The sequence below is a fragment of the Panthera onca genome, chromosome D3 (assembly GCF_046562875.1).
Source record: "Panthera onca isolate mPanOnc1 chromosome D3, mPanOnc1 haplotype 2, whole genome shotgun sequence".
NCBI classification, from domain to species: Eukaryota; Metazoa; Chordata; class Mammalia; order Carnivora; family Felidae; genus Panthera; species Panthera onca.
Window position 1 is genome coordinate 61,972,461 of NC_138350.1, and position 11,946 is coordinate 61,984,406.

Below are 11,946 nucleotides of genomic sequence, written 5' to 3' on the forward strand. Positions count from 1 at the left end.
TTAAGTTGGTTCTTAGTGAATGAAACTCTTTAAAGGCAAAATTCACCTCATTTGAGTTTTGACCCAGAAGTTCAACAACAGTCACGAAGTCCACAGTCTTATTGGCAAAACTGACATACAGTGTCTCTAAGTCACTTTGCTCAAGGTTAAGAGCGATGCATATTCCACTTTTATGTTTTACTGGAAGTTTACATGTTCAATTCATGATTTTAAATCTCTAGGTTTTCATTCCTCCAAACGGTCTGAATACACAGTGTGCCACAGACTTAAGACTTCTGCTTCTCCCTCTGTTTTCTTCAAACAGAAACATTTCTCAAGTGTCTACGTGTTGTAGAAGGGAAAGTTTTCGGAGGTGGCCACTTTGGAATAGTCTGATGCCATCAGGCCTCTGAAGCGAGGGGAGGGGGAAGAGAAAAAAGCTGAAACACAGGGTTCATCTGGTAAGTTTTACAATAACAATTACAAGCTGAATAGTACAGGAATGTGGCTTTTTTTTGGCTCAAAAAGTCTGAGTCTTGGTGTGGCAACAAGTACGTGGCTGCCCCACCACAGCTTTCTCGCAGTGGGACTGTCCGGGAAGTCTTGACTGGGGACTATGATTTGTTTACCTATCAGGTGTATACTTCCAGGCACTCAGTTCATTTTGGGCTTGTTCCAGTTTGTCTTTAGTCTGTTCCAGTTCACCTTTCATTTTTAGGAGAAACAAGTTGATCGCTGGGTCTGCTGTCGTTGATCTCAGTTGGGCAACGCTAGGCTGCTGGACTTGCTTGAGGTACGGGATTTGAGTAGTGCACTCTTGTGTCTCTTGCTCCTTGGTAGCTAGTGTCATTACGAGGATGTTTTCCCTGCGGGCAGACTCTTGTTATTGCTTTAGTTTTTCTTCAGACTCCCTTAACCCAGTTACATCATTAGAATGAAGATCTATGTATTTGTCCTCCAGAGCTTGGACGTGTGCTTCATATTGTTTCCATCTTAGAATTAACTCATCTCATGCCATAACTTTAAAGTCTGTTTTGCTCAGTCGAACCTTTTTTGGGAAGAGGTTCCTCGTTGGTCATCTTGAATCTTCTCCAGACGGAGGCTGTGCAGGTGCTGCCCAGTCACACAGGCCAAGGTGACACTGCTGGCTCACTGCCCAGGTGACCAGACCGTGCTGTCGCTGGCCCCCGTGCTCCTCCTCTGGCCACAGCCCCGGCATTCCCCTTTATTTGCGGGTCTCGCTTGAGATTAAGTTTTAAGTGAAGGATCTGTGATATCAGACTACTAAATGAGAAGATACCATATTTCTTTGTAGTAACATGGTCATGAGAAAGTTAAGTTAGTGAGTTAACAAGATTGGATGGGATCCCAGAACCTTTTCCTGTGACTGCTTCCTACCTCTTCATTTTCCATGACTCAAATTTAAGTCCAAGCTCTTGCATTTGTACCATTATTAGGGATACAGTGTATGTCCCACCCATTTGTCCTCTTCAGACAGTTATCTGAGGTGTTGTTTTTGTCAGGGGATACCTATGGTCAGGCCCCACTCAGTGCAGCCCAGCAGATCCGGTTCTTGGCTGGCTGCCCAGAGACTTTGGTCCCTCACTTTGCAACAAATGACCTCCATGCCGCTGACAAGAATGTTCCTGCTGGAACACCCATTGTCATACTCTTGAGTACTTGAGTACTTGTCCAGATTAAACTGCTGCTGTTTGCTGGCTGTCAGGGGTTATTAATGCCCAGGTAGCAGGGTTTCCTGTTTCTCTTCTCTCTAAAGTAGATCCGGAGTTTCAGCCGTAGTATTTCAGATCACCTTACGGAGTCCTCACTGGGATGGAAAAGCACTTGTTCCATTCTCCATTTCTCTTCTGCCTGTTACGTCTCAAAGACAGAATTCTGGACTTACAGCTTCACCTGCCTTCTCCCCATGGTGCATGACTCCCACCTCCCACCTGGTTATTTGTACTTATAACTAGTCTGTAGCACCCTCGGGCAGGGAAGCCCCATCATGACACTTAAATTTCTATAAGAAATTTGCTCAGAACCTTACATCTGCTGGTTAGGTGTGGCCCAAACAGCGGCCCTCCCTGTACAACAACACCTGGAGAAAATCTCTAATTCATCCGGAAGATGTGTTGGGCATAACTGTACCTGCACTCTGTACAGCAGTCTGTCTATACCTTACTATGCATAGTTGATATATAAAAAATTATAGAGTGCTTAGTGGAAGGGGTGGCCACCTTTAAAGGTGTGGCTGATGGAACAGTTGTTAATGTGTTTCGACTATTTCCCTTTGCAGTCCATAATGCTTTTGTCATCCTATCTGTTGCTTTAGGGACTTGTACCCTTTCTAAAACCAACCCTTAAGCACTGATTCTCTCAGTTGATTTCTGGGAAGGTTTTGGTCCTCCCACTGAGCTTTGCAGAGTGCTGGCTGCAATGGTGAGCAGTGGTGAGGTATAGCATATTTCTTCCTCTCCCTCCATCTCCTCCTTCCCCCATCCCCTCTAGATCCTTCCCTCCCTCCCTCCCTAATGCAGATGTTCTGCAGCTGTGTTTGCTTGGCCATGCTAGTCATCTTCTGGCAGTCTGATGTAGGCAAGAGCCCTAAAACCGCCCGCGAAGGGAGCGGTTGGAGGGATCATCATCCGTCTTCTATCTACGCCTCAGCTGTCTCATCTTGCTAATGCAGGTTTCTGACTCTGAAGGTAGGGAGATGGAGAAGGAGGTGAGTGGGGGGCCTGGAAAGTCATTCCTTGAATGGTACTGCCCTGAGACAGCTTTGTAATGGTTGGGTCCTGCAGGTGACAGCTGTCCCTTTCTCAGGTGCATGCTGCAGTGGGCTTCTCAGAGGCCTCCTTCTGGGAGTGTGTTGTCGGCGACTTCCTCCAGGTCGCTGCTTTGCTCTCAGCCCTTCGTTTTTTGGCAGTTTACCTCAGACACACACTCTGTCTGCTGGAACCCATCATCCTTCCTGGCAATTTTCTTGTGTGGGATTTAGCATGGCTTCTGGCCAGCTCTCTCTCCTGCTTGGACCACATCTGGTCCATGAGAAACTCCTAATGTAATTTTGGCCCAGCAAAGCAGTGGCTCTCCTTTGCTTTCCCTCCCAAACTGTGCACCAGCCATCTCTTGTCCTCTCAGTTTCATAGACTGGAGTTGGCTCCCAGTCCACTGAGTTCTGTCCTTAGTTCAGGGAACCCACAGAGGTTTTACTTGTAGTCTCCTCCTTAATGCTTAGTTACAGGACTGGACCACAGGAGAAGCTGAGTGAGAAGTATGGCTAGGCTCTGAATCTCTTCTTCCTTTCAATCCTGAGTAAATGCCCTTGAACTAAAAGTTTATTCTCTTTTCCTTAGACTGCAATTCCCTCTGGCAAGCAAAGCCACTCCAGAGACCTTCTAGACATGTAAAATGAGGATAATAATAGTTCCTACATCATAGGGTGTATGAAGGTTAAATGAGTTAATGTGTATAAAGCACTTACAACAGATCCTGGCACATAGTAATTGCCATGTAAGTATCCGCTATTATCATAATTACAATGCCATGTGGATGAACCGTCTAGTTCTTCCCTCTCATTCTGTGGGCTTGCTGCAGAGGGGTGGAGGTAGAGGTGGGAGAAGCCAGAGGATCACTCTTGAGCTGGTGACATGGGACCACGAGTAGGGGTACCTACATACATGAGGCTTACCCACTGGACAGGAAGTAGCTGATTAAAAACAGTGTTATTGGAATTTCTTTGAGCTAGACTTCATGAAGAGGAAATGTTGAATAGCCAGACAGTGAAATATTAAAATTATGCATTTGGCTGGATTGGAAGAATGAGTTGACGGGACATATTGCCTTATTAAATATATACAATAATTAATTTGTTACTCAGTGAAGTAGGTAAATTGTTAAAATCCCAATTTATTCCTCAAACAGTGCCTGAATGATTTGGCTAAGATTTCAGAGGGACTGTGAAACCCAATTGGAATTAAGATGCCAATTCATTAGCCCATGGCCATCAATATCTTCCTGTCAGCAGTTGCTCATTTAGGCATTGAGTTGCTGTGTCTCCTCTATTCTTAGGCTACTGAAAGGTGCAAAGTATGCATACCAAATACAGGTAATGCCTGGTAGTCAAAGCTCAATAACTGTGGACTGAATGTTGAATATTCATTGGCCTACCTGGGTGCATTCATTCATTCAACATGCCCTACCATGTTTTAGGGCTCTGTTAGGGGTTTTCCAAATTTTATAAAATTAACACATTCTTTACAGTCAGATAAAGTTCCCTCTAAGCTGAACTCATAAGCACTGTGATCAGTGTCCACCTGCTTTGATTGTTCTTTCTGCTTATCTGCATGCTTGGGCTCTCATCAGCCCCTGCCGGTCTCCCTGTCTGCCAGTTTCGCAGCCTTGTTGACCAGTTCACCCTTTACATGTTCTTTCAGATACTGCTGTCTGTGTCTGCTCTTTCCCAATAGTGGCATGTAAAACACGGGATGTTCTGCATGTTTTAATTTAGCCACATTGATTCCATCGATGTCTTGTCAGATACTCTGGAGCCTGTGGCCTCATCAGCCACATAGGACACATCAGAGATGGGCCCTCTGGTCTTTTGACCCTGATTATTCTTTCTTTTTGTTCTGATTTTCTTTTGGCATTATAGAAGTATGTGGACATGGAGAGCCAGGGGGAGGAGGAAGGGAGGGAATTAAGGAGGAGGGAGTAGGAGGTCAGTGCTCACAAAAACACAAGAACAAAGGAACTGCAAATTGGGACCTCTCTTCACAGGCACCTTCATTAGGAAAGTCAGTGGGGAACCATCCATCATCTTCTAGGACTCCTGGCTCAGGGCTGGCTTGGACCAAGTGAGAACTATCTAGGCAGCCACTTGTCAGACCCTTTCTAGGGACACCTGTGTGCAGTCATCCTGCCTTCTCCAGGAGGACCCTCCCACTGCCTTTTGGGGCTTCACATCCCACTTAGTTATTAAGGAGACAAAAGGAATGGTTGACAGAACCCATGGTTGGAGAGCAGCAGATAGTCTGTGGCTGGAGGGACAGGCTGTGCTTGGTAAAGGTTCAACCAGGTTTATTTTGTTTGGATGTTTTTGTGTAGTTGTTATTGAACACACCCAGAGATGATATGTACCCTAATTGCATTTCCAGAGCATTTCTTGACAATTCTGATAATCTATTGGTTTTTAAAATTCAAGTCTTGGCATTGGAGGTTCCTTCAATACTCAAATCTAGTTTGTATGTGAAGGGGGGTCTGGACTGGGGAGTCCATGAATAATATATGCAATTTGTAACCATCTGTGGAGATGAAAATAAAATAGACTGTGTGTTGTGTGTGTGTGTGTGTGTGTGTGTGTGTGTGTGTGTTTAAAATCTCTGCATTTCCATCCTGTATTTGGAATTTAAAGTTTGAAGGGAAAGTTGGTGCCTTTATCTGACCTGTCAACATTATAGATGATACTGTATATTTATAAAGATATTTGCATATCTTCTATCAGATGGATGCTCTTAGTTGATTTAGTGTTCCAGTTGCTATTTGGAAGATGAATTAATATTTGAAATGAAGATGAAATACTCTGGGGACCTGGCTCCCTGTCAGTCCTAGGTTCCTCATGTACTTGGGATGTTTGACCTTTTGGGGTTAATGCTGGATGTAGGGCATATTAGTGAATTAGGACCTTTCTTACCTCCTTGTCTTTTGTAACCACCCACCTACAGATCTGTAATGTATCTTAATCCTGAAAGTTTCCTCTGAGCTCTGCTATTCACTAGTTATCATTTAAAATGCACCTCCCTTCTATTGAGTTTTAAATGGACATTCTTGAATACTTAATGTATCTAAGATTAAAAAAATAGAATGCTTTAAGGATTTCAACAATGAAAGAAAACTGTAAGAGTGTTTTTTGCATATATCTTATTCTGATTTTTCTAAATTATAGAAGCGCTATTCAATAGGAAGGACACTTTATTATGTATATTTCAAAGATGATAAAACTGATATTTAGACAGGTAAAGGATTTAAAGCCACACTGAGCCTCAGCCCAAAGATACGAGAATTCACTGAATCTCACAAGTGCTTTTTCTCCTATGACACAGCACTGACTGTCTTCTCCAATAATGAAGTTTTTAGGTGGTAGGATAGAAGAGGGAGAGGGATTTTTGGTTGGAGAAGCTTACTCATACCCTTGAGGATGGCCTTCTGTTCTAGCTCATCCTAAGGAATAATATGGAATGATACAGAATTCAGTTTTTAATCCACCTCTGTAACTTGCTAGCCATGTGCTCTTTACAAAGTATTCAACATCTCTAAGGCCTAGTTGATATTTTGTAAAACGGAAAGACAATGAAGAATTGTAGTGAGAATTTGAGATGTGTGTGTAATATTGGGATTCTTTCTCTCCATCTTTCTCCCTCTCTCTCTGCCCCTCCCCCTCTCTAATAATCATAATCATAATCATAATAAAAATATTTGTTATTGAGCACTTAATATTGTACCAGGCATCACTGATGCCTTTCGTTTGATAATGTTATTTCCATTTCACAGATGAAGATAAATGATAAGGCAGCTTAACTAGCGTCACAAGGGTGATTAGTAGCAGGGATTGTACTGAAAGATCTTCTGGTTCTTTACAATTTCACTAAAAAAAGAAAGAAAAGCATAAAGAATTTTTGATGCAGTTCTTCCTTCTTGAAATACAGGAGGGGAGAGGGGAGGGGTGGGCATAGATGGAATAGGCAACTGAGAAGCAGGGGCAGAAAAACTGGGGAAAAATTATCTTCACCCTTTATGGTCACCATTTACATTGCTATATATACAAAGGGTGCTTGGGGAAAGCTATAAAATAATTAATAGTGCATGGGAGGAACATTTATATTTCAATTGTCTACATTTAAGAAATACTTTGCATATCTGTTCAAGGCTTCTGATCATCGTCTTGAATATGAATGAGAGGGAAGGCAACAAAGGAAGCCCAGAGGCAAGAAAAGCCAATTAGAGGGCCTCAGATAGGACACCTCAATGCCATAGAATCCCAGGTATGACTTTGTGGCCAAGCTGGGTAGAAGTCCAAATCTGATTTTGTCTGTTTTCTCACTGAGAATCAAGTCCCCTTCAGGGCCTCCTCTGAGATTTACCACTGATTGCTTCAGAACTGGGCCCATAATTTCCCTGCATAATTGGCTTGTGTGGGCCACAGGCGATATAAAGGTTATTGGGCTCTAAGCAGTCACTTCATAAATTTTCAGATGCACTAATTAGGTTCATGTGTGCTACAATCCTAGGAGAGAAAACAAATAGTTTTCAGCTACACTTACCTAAACTCACAAGACCTTGAGGGTTCTGCTTTCTGTTAGCATTAGAGCAAAAATTAACTTTCATCTTTCAAGTGAAGTTACGAACTTATGATAAAGACCCCGAGGCTCTGCATTACTTTGTACTTGTCACCCCAGTAGCTCAGAAGGTCTACAGAGCAGGCACTGTGGTTTCCAATTTTATGCAGGAGACCCCTGATGCAGTTTAAGCACTTCCTGAAGCTGGCCACCTAATTGCTGGTAAAACCGAGACTAGAAACAAAGTGTTTCCACTAGATGGCGCTGTGCACTAAGATAGAGGGTTAGTGCTGCCCTGCCCGCAGTTCACAGAGCTTGTTTATCAGTATACAGCCTGAAAGAGCTTTTCTCCTTAAAAACTAAAAAAAGAAAGTCTCCTTTTATGTTCTAGGGCCTTCCTTAACTCCACTCAACTCAACTGTAATTTAGTGTGGTTAGTAACAAGGCGCAGATCTGAGCACAGTATTCCTGAAATAGCTGTCCATTTTGGAGTCAGCATTTATAAAGCAAATTTATAAAAAATTTATAAAATTTAAATTTCTGAAGACTGGGGTCATTTTTTTAAACTTCCGTTTACATGATTAAAATTGAGATAGGTATCAAGAAAATAAACATCCCAGACAAAATATGGACTAGATAGAAACAAGAATAAGCAATTAAGATAAGAGTTCCAAAAGAAAATCATATATACCATTAGGATGTGATTTTGGTAATAATAACACAGAATAAGTTATAAGGAGAAATACTATTTTGAAACTTCATTCTCTTTGAATTACAGATATCCAAGGAATGCCGTAATAGTGTTGGAAGTCAGCTTCTTTTGTTTGATTAGTGTACTCTTTCTATTCTAAATATTCTTTTAAAAGATATTCACTTTATAAATATAAGAAAACATTGGCCATGTGTTTGAGTTTAGTCCTAGTTGCTGTATTGAAATCTCTTTGTTGATCGTTTGCATGATAAATATTTCTGTCCTGGTTCCTGTTGAGTTTTTTTTTTTTTTTTTTTTTTGAAGAACCCCCCCCCCCTTTTTTTTCTTTCTATTTAATAGATTTATTTTTAAAATTATGTTTAGATTCACAGGAAACTTGTTCAGAAAATGCAGGGAGTTCCCAGATCCCTCTATTCCTGCCAATTTTCCTTATTATTAACATCTTGCATTAGTGTGATATATTTGTTATAACTGAGGAAAGAATATTGACACACGTTATTCTTAACTAAAGTCTGTAGTTTAATTAGGGTTCACTCTTTGTGTTGTACAGTTCTGTAGTTTTTCACGAATGTATAGTGTCATGTATCCACCATTATTGCATCATACAGAATAATTTTACCACCAGAGAACTACTTTGTGCTCTACCTATTCATCCCTCCTTCCCCCAGCAACAACCCTGGATCACCCTTGATTTTAGATAGATGATAGATAGATAGATAGATAGATAGATAGCTATAATTGTCTTTTTTTTCCTGTCACTATAGTTTTGCCTTTTCCAGAATGTCATATAATTAGAATCATTGTACTTAGCCTTTTCAGACCAACCCCTTTCACTTGTCAATATGCATGTGTGGCTCCTTCATGTCTTTTCATGGCTGGTAGCTATTATTATTATTATTACTGAATAAAATCCCATTGCATGGATTTTCCAGTTTGTTTACCCATTCAGTATTGAATGTCATCTTGATTGCTTCCAGTGTGGGCAACTGTGAATAAAGCTATTATCACTTGCGTGCAAGTTTCTCTGTGAACATGTTTTCAAATCATTTGGTAAATACCTAGGAGCATGGTTGCTGGATGACATAAATGTATGTTTAGCCTTGTAAGAGATTGCCAGACTGTTTTCCAAAGTGGCTGTGCCACTTGGCACTCCCATCAGCATGAGTGAGAGCTCCTGACGTTTCATATCCTTATTGGCATTTAGTTTTGTCGGTGGATTGGATTTTAGCCATTCTAAGGGGAGTGTAGTAGTATCTCATTGTTTTAAAGGTTTTTTTTAAATGTTTATTTTTAAGAGAGAGACAGAGTGTGAGCAGGAGAGGGGCAGAGAGAGGGAGACACAGAATCTGAAGCAGCCTCCAGGCTATGAGCTGTCAGCACAGAGCCCAAAGCGGGGCTCGAACTCATGAACCGTGAGATCATGACCTAAGCCGAAGTCAGATGCTCCACTGACTGAACCACCCAGACACCCTGTATCTCATTGTTTTAATCTGCAATTGAGCATCTTTCATATTTATTTGCCATCTGTTTTCTTTGGTGAGGTGTTGATACAGATCCTTTGCCCATTTTTTAAATTGGATTTTCTTACTGTTGAGTTTTAAGAATTCTTTGTATGTTTTGGATATATGTCCTTTATCAGATATGTCTTTCTGCAAATATTTCCCCCAGTCTGTTGTTTGTATTTAATTCTCTTTAAAGGACTTGCTGTTTTGGACTTATTTTAAAACGATCTTGGGCTAACATGAAAGCTTCATTTCTTCTTTTCCTTCTTATGGCCTCTGCATGTAAAAGAAGCCAGTGGATTTTCAAGCAGGCTCTGCTTCTAGATAGGAAATACAGTTTCCTCTCTAAGCATCAAGTTTCTCGTATATAAATACAAAGAAGTTGAATTGGATTGCTTCTGAATTTGCACATAGCTTGAATGTGCTGTGAATCTGTTTGATAACTGCAGATTCTACATAGGCAGGGAGTTTTCAGAAGCTTACTTTCTCTACATGGGTGTTATTACTGGGGACTTTTGTGAGTCTTCACATATATTGAGGTCAGAAGTGGAGAATTCATTCTTCCTTGGGATGGGTACTACTCAATCCTGTTTTAAAGTGTTTGTAATTCTGTAAGATACATAGAAGAATGACTTTGGAATACTGCACACAAACTTACAAAAAAATAATGAAGTAAAACCTGAGTTGGTAATGTTGAAGAAAGAAGACTGAAGGACAATTAGAACCTCTGCAGTAGCACTCTCAACAATAGCCAAATTATGGAAAGAGCCTAAATGTCCATCAACTGATGAATGGATAAAGAAATTGTGGTTTATATACACAATGGAGTACTACGTGGCAATGAGAAAGAATGAAATCTGGCCCTTTGTAGCAACGTGGATGGAACTGGAGAGTGTTATGCTAAGTGAAATAAGTCATACAAAGAAAGACAGATACCATATGTTTTCACTCCTATGTGGATCCTGAGAAACTTAACAGGAACCCATGGGGGAGGGGAAGAAAAAAAAAAAAAGAGAGGTTAGAGTGGGAGAGAGCCAAAGCATAAGAGACTCTTAAAAACTGAGAACAAACTGAGGGCTGATGGGGGGTGGGAGGGAGGAGAGGGTGGGTGATGGGTATTGAAGAGGGCATCTTTTGGGATGAGCACTGGGTGTTGTATGGAAACCAATTTGACAATAAATTTCATAGATTTAAAAAAAAAAAAAAAAAGAACCTCTGCAGTAGTCAAGAAGAGTATCCTAGGAAGTGTGGTAGCAATCAGCCCAGAAGATGGTGTTTAGCATTTAGAGAGAAGAAAAAAAAAACAAAACAGGCTTTTCTTCTGTCCTTCATGCCAGGGAATTGGAGATTGGGCAAACAAGAGCTTGTGGAATAAATGGAGAGTCCAAGGTATAGGATGATCCAACAGTGTATCCAGGGTATTTTCTGATCGCAGTTGGCATTGAGTGTGCTCCAGAACTAGACTTAGCTTATCTTTGGAGCTTGTTTCCATTTCTTCCCTTTGCTTGGGTGGCAACCACCCCGAACCCATGCATCATCACCAGATCCTAGTTCCAGCTCCTCCACCAACTCTTACTAATTCCAAGTCAGAAAGAAAAAAAAAAGTTTTAATTTACCAGAGATCCTAAATACACTTTGTGCGTCCCTACCTTCTTAGACAGATTTTTCTGCACATTCCTACCAGGTACTAGGCACTTGTCCCAGAAATAATCAAGTTCACTCCCATCTTAGGGCTTCTACTCTAGCTCTTAACTCTGCCAGTAGGTTTGTTCTCTCCCTGATTTTTGCAGACCTGGTAACTTGTCGTTCAGATCTCAACCAAATACCGCTTCCTGGAAAGATGCTGTCTGTGACTCCTCAACCCAAAGTAGAAAACGTTATCCTCTTTTCCTTCTTCCCCTCCTCTGTTTCTGGCTTCTGTTAGGATGATCAAGATTTCAAATTTCTCTTGTTACTCTATCACTTTACAAGTTATCCAGATAGTTTGTTTTCTTCTGATGGTTTCTTTTTCATTTTAAACATATACACTTACCCCCCAAAGGCTAAAATTAGTGTCTTTTCTCCTCTGAAGCATCCTCTGAAGTTTAATCATGATATTTGCCTTTTTTTTTATCCTTAATATACATTTCTGCTTCCCAATGTTTGCCATCTTTTTTCTTCCTTTTTGCATTCCACTTCTTCCGTTTTCCTCATGTGCAAGTATATCTCTTGTATAGTAACTTTATTCAGGATTTGTAAAGAGTTAGTATTTCTGCTTTTTGTATTTGTGAAAATATTTTATTTTGCATTTTGTTCTTGAGTGATTGTTTTGTTCCCTCTCAAAATCTAATCTGACATTAATTTCCACACTACTCTAGAAATGTGAATCTTTGGTTTTATGGCCTCTGTTATTGCTTATAAAAGTCTATGTTATAGG

At 40.8% G+C, this 11,946-nt stretch overlaps 2 pseudogenes; both read right to left on the reverse strand.

Moving 5' to 3' along the window:
- On the reverse strand, positions 1-1,058 carry LOC132665946 (pre-mRNA-splicing regulator WTAP pseudogene; annotated as a pseudogene).
- Positions 1,059-8,037: 6,979 nt separating this feature from the next.
- On the reverse strand, positions 8,038-8,139 carry LOC144613972 (small nucleolar RNA SNORD116; annotated as a pseudogene).
- Between the last annotated feature and the right edge of the window lie 3,807 nt (positions 8,140-11,946).